General features: G+C 35.7%; 1 long non-coding RNA gene across 1 annotated transcript; it reads left to right on the top strand.

Moving 5' to 3' along the window:
- Nucleotides 1–2,742: 2,742 nt before the first annotated feature.
- On the top strand, nucleotides 2,743–3,738 carry LOC148009953 (uncharacterized). The gene is made up of 4 exons (XR_015689793.1): nucleotides 2,743–2,843; nucleotides 3,177–3,259; nucleotides 3,375–3,460; nucleotides 3,571–3,738. It is a non-coding gene; the product is annotated as an uncharacterized LOC148009953 (long non-coding RNA).
- The last annotated feature ends 1,817 nt before the right edge of the window (nucleotides 3,739–5,555 follow it).

A 5,555-nucleotide genomic window follows, 5' to 3' on the forward strand; every position in this document is an offset into this window, starting at 1 on the left:
CCAAACACCTTTGTCCTTTAATAAAGGTATCAACTTCCATGCAAAATAATTGTTCTTATTAAGCTTCTCACTAACAATTTGGTTGAAATTGTCAGACATTTTGACAAAACAACAACATGTAAAAACTGCAATATGTAAGCAAGCTGATATCGATGTACCACGAATAAAAATGTAGCATTTTTTCCTAACTACACAACAACAATAATCAGAATCCGCAATCCATATGCAAATGCATTCTATGTCTACAACCTAGAAAACACCTAAAACTTTATAGATCCAAAATTTTTTAACTTGTGCACCTATAAAGGATCGATACAGCTGAAACTGTGGTATATCCAAAAATTATTGTTGGGTAACTTGTAGGTCCAAAACGGCGGCCGAAATGACCCTAGATGCCAAAAATCATAGTAGGCAAGCCCTGAAGGACTAATATGTATATATATATATATATATATATATATATATATATATATATATATATACTTCTTACTCACACCAAGTTTCACTGCAATGGGAGACTGCATTCTTGCCAACCTCAAGAGCCTCCTACGGCTATAATCTAGGGAAAATTGAGCAAGGTGGAAGAGTCAATTATCTGTTGCTTTCTTGCTTGCTTTCATACTCCAACACCTTCACCTCAACCTTCAATCAAACTCCACGGAGCCTTGTGATAGCTCTGATACCATGAAAGCAAACAAGAGGGGAGAGAGATGAATAACCTAATAGCACACACAAAAGTAATGGAGACTTGAGAACACAAAGAGATAGGGATGATATCTTCTTCTTCTTTCACACAAAAGAACTAAATTTATAACATGTAAAAGACTAGTAATATGAAAGTACCACAACTTATGTACATATGGTCACTAAGTGTGAACCTGCTAAGAAAAAAAGAGGTGGCACAATGAATGCCCATAACCAAGAATGGGCTATGTGGGTATAGCCCAGTTGTAGAATCATTAGCATATCCTCATGTTGGTCCCTTAACATGCCAGTGAACTACTACATCATCAAGACAAGTAGTGGATGCCAACTCATGTAGAGCTTGATATCTCAACAAAACGAGAGGTGACCCTCCCTTACTATAGAAGATCCCAAGGGGTGCAACCAATCAACCCAAGGAAACTTCACCTATCTCCAAGTGATTCAAAGCTAGTACAAGGAGCCCATCCTACTATTTTATCTCTCATATAGGTATCATGAGTGGAGTTATTCATGACTTTGGAATGTGTTTGAGCAGTGATTGAAGATCATTTTGATTGATATTGTTTGTCATTTACCTACAACAAGCATTCTTTGAGATAGTTTATGCCTATTATCCTTGGATGATACTTGGGCAATCCTCTTTGACGTTTATGTCTGATATGGATGCTACATGTCGTGGCTATGCTTGACGGACACTAGGCTTTGCCTTTAACTTGCATTTGAGTTATTATGGAGCTTTTGGACATTGATATTGGTTGTCAGTTACCTACTTGGATGTTAGAGTGGATGCTTTGCCAACTACTTTCACTTGGATGATTCAGATGTATACACTTGGATCTTGGATGTTTGATGCTATGTACATGATGTATCTAAGCTTTGCTTGCTCATTCTGCATTTGACTTTGTTCTGGTGGGAGCCGTTCATTGACTTTGATGCTACATAGAGCTCGTGGTTATACAGTTGAGCTTGACTATTGACACAATGGGATATTCACTTTATGTACATGCTCTCTTTATATGCTATATGTCTCTAGTTTATGTCTTGAGGGTTGATATGAGTTGACACCTATCTTGGACTAGCACCAACCTCTATTAGGTGCTTGTAAGTTATGCATGCACTTGTCTTGGATCTCTTTATTAAGATTTTGCTTAGTCACTCATGCCTTTGGTTGGTCTCTTCTATTACCTCAAGACTTGCTACATTCATGATTGTTATGCCAATTGATGTATACCACATTCATTAGGAGAAATATGGACTCTCTTTTTTTCCCCTTAAGGAGTGAATAAACAAATATAGGCCTAACCAATGAGAGAGTTGGGATTCCAGATTCATGTAACATGAATCTTCTAGCCATATCTTGGACCAAATCTTCCCTCAGCAATAAAATAAGGGAAAAGGGGAGTACAAAGCTGTCACTTCTTGGAAGTTTGTGCCTTGAATTTTCATTTTCTTATTTTTTATGTTTGACTTCTCTTTTCTCCCCTTTTCAGTTTCCCCCTCTTTCTTAGGCGGAACTCAAATTTGTCATATCTCTTTCCCCGCTTCTTCTTTCCTGACGAAATTTTACAGCCTCACTGTTGCTTGCCCTGTCTGTAACCCTGTAAAATTTCATTTGCTTTGCACAAGCACAGAGAGAGTTTCATGTGTTTTATGAGAGCATAGCTTGTTTTACCAAAGCCCTAAGATTCTCTTCACAAAACTCTACAGGTATATTTTTCTCTTCCATAGATGTTCTATGGTAAAGTTTTATCTCGTTTGGAGAAAACCTGTGCAAGTTATGTGCATTCTCTGACATGTAATTTCTTTTGTTTTGATGCTCTGGGAGTCTCTTACAGTCAAGAATAGTGATATTTTGAACACTCAACTTCTTCTTCAACATCTTAGGGTTTCTCTGTAAACAAAGTTACAAGTATATTGTCTTGTTTTTTTGTTGCTCCACTGTTAAATTTTATCTCGCTTAGACAAAATGTATACAAGTTACATGCATACTGAGCTTTCCTTTGTTTTTTTACTCCAAGAATCTCCGAGGGTGAAGAACAATGATTTATTAAGAACTCAACTTCTACAACATCTTTGGGATTTTGAACACTCAACTTCTTCTTCAACATCTTAGGGTTTCTCTATAAACAAAGTTACAGGTATATTGTCTTGTTTTTTTGTTGCTCCACTGTTAAATTTTATCTCGTTTAGACAAAATGTATACAAGTTACATGCATACTGAGCTTTCCTTTGTTTTTTTACTCCAAGAATCTCCGAGGGTGAAGAACAATGATTTATTAAGAACTTCTACAATATCTTTGGGATTTTGAACACTCAACTTCTTCTTCAACATCTTAGGGTTTCTCTATAAACAAAGTTACAGGTATATTGTCTTGTTTTTTTGTTGCTCCACTGTTAAATTTTATCTCGTTTAGACAAAATGTATACAAGTTACATGCATACTGAGCTTTCTTTTGTTTTTTTACTCCAAGAATCTCCGAGGGTGAAGAACAATGATTTATTAAGAACTCAACTTCTACAACATCTTTGGGATTTTTTGCAGAGAAAGCCACAGGTATATTGCCATTTTTTACTACTGTTCCATGGTTAAATTTCAACGCATTTGGACAAAGCCTATATAAGTTATATGTATGCGTTGACCCAATATTTCTTTTGTTTTTGTACTACAGGAATCTGTCAGTGAAGGAACAATGGTCTTGCTATAAGTCAACTTCTTGTTCAACATATCTAGGGATCTTTGTGAAAGAAATTATAGGTACAATGTTTCTTTTTTAAATTGATCCATTTAAATTTAATTTCATTTGGAGAGAACATTTGCAAATTATACACATGTTGGTAGGTAACTTTTGTATTTGGTTGTTACAGATGTCTTCACGGAGGAAAAATATCAGTAGCATACTTGCAGTGGAGGTCTTCAACAGGAAAGATAATGGCGGTAATTGGATTTGTGATAAGTATTATAAGTTGGATTGGATTTTGATGCACCCAAGTACTCGAGGGAGTTTCAAGGTCAAGCGCAAGGATGTTGCAAACCCTAGCAAACATTGGAAAGGTAGAATTCTAGAGTTCAGAAAAGTGTTTAATGGCACAAGTGCAGTAACAGAAGTGTTGATTCAACATGTTTATACGCATAAACAAATCTCTGTACACGACGAGAATAACATTGCAAATTATAAACAAAACAGTAAGTTGTTAAATTTTATCATTGATTATTCTTTTGTATCAGAGTTGTTTTTAAAAGTTTTTGCAGTATTCTAATTCAGTCTTGTTTGATTGACAGCTCTATATCCATCGACTTTGCATGAATGGCAGAATGTGGAATGTTTAAGTGGCAAGATACATGTTTGGCATGAAGAGATAGGTTCTTTGATCTATGATAATACCTCTACAAGTCAACTTGCCACTCAAAATATCTTTTTTTATAATTCATTGTATGTGGTAGAAAGCCAGAGATTGCAGCATGTCCCATTGCCGCCACTGTCTAGTGGTGAATGGTTCATTGGTAGCTTGGAGTTGTCAGGAGCTTGCAAGTCGAATATAAAATCTGACATCAATAGTGCTATGAAACCCACCACAGGCTCCAAAGATGTGCATCTTAGTTGGTTTATTCCATTCTCATTGTTTGCACATTTGTTTGGTTCATGTGATGTTTTGAAGAAAACAAAGATTACTTATCAATGCAAGTGTCCATCCGAGGAATGGATGAGTCAGCTATTGGGTGAGTCTTGGGAAGTCAAAAGAACACATTTTGATGAGACGATTGAGTGCAGGGTCAACCAATCTGATATTACATTCAGGTAAAATTTTTTTACTACTTTGCATACCTTGATTTAATTGACATAGGTCTCGCTTAGATGAATTGTTATGTTAGTCGCATTGATCACTTACCATTATTTTTGTTTTTATTACATGTATTTCATTGCTAGACAAACTCTGTGCGTTCGCTTTCGATATAGAAGATGGCGACTTTTGCAAGGGGAGTGGATCAGCTTGGATCAAGATATCCGAGATGACACACATACAGTGCTCGTAGATGTGGTAATCTTGTGGAGTGGTCATAATCCTTTCGTAGTCAGTGCAGAGAGTCATTGGCCCATTTATTTTCTGAGATAAGAAATCCAATTAATGTCCAGTGAGCCCCTCTACAACTTCTATTTCAAGTTAGATAATAGAAAAGTCAGGACTCGTAGTGAGCAATCCATGACATGTAAACAATGTGCTTCTCCACATATCCTTGAGATAGTGGAATCCTTGTAAAAAAACTTTATAAAGAGCGAATACATACCTTTTTTGAACTTCTGAGTACTTTAAATTTTAGTTTACTGTGATCCAAGCGTGCGATAATACATACTATAATTACTCAATCGTGCAGTTAAAAATCATAATTAAATTGCAGGTTAGATGTCTATAATCTAGAGAATATTGTCTTTGCACAATGATATATTGTAGCGCATCTCTGCTGCTCGTTTCTTACATTTTAATATTAAATTGGATCCAAAGGGAATTTCAAGGCCTTTTAGATTTATTTTCTTTAAAAAATTATATATTTTCTCTCGTTAGACTTGAATATACTCAGCGACCCAAACATATTCGAGGATATAACAATGTAGAACGAAGCGTTTGTCTGTATGAGTAATTTTAACAGTGACTTTAAAGTACTAAAATAAAGAAACTAAGGTAAGAGTTTTAATTTGAAACTTTAGAGTTAATAACTTTATAAAGAACCTTTATTTAAAACCCTAGACACATAAAAGCTATAACTCCAAACTCATTTTCACTTTCATTCTCCACTTCCCTACACTTGTGCTCTCATTCCTTCTCTCTTTGTATGCCATGGCTACCACTCCCGC

This window comes from Lygodium microphyllum, chromosome 30, assembly GCF_053477565.2.
Source record: "Lygodium microphyllum isolate KBCC chromosome 30, Lygodium_microphyllum_v1.1.10, whole genome shotgun sequence".
Classification (NCBI taxonomy): domain Eukaryota; kingdom Viridiplantae; phylum Streptophyta; class Polypodiopsida; order Schizaeales; family Lygodiaceae; genus Lygodium; species Lygodium microphyllum.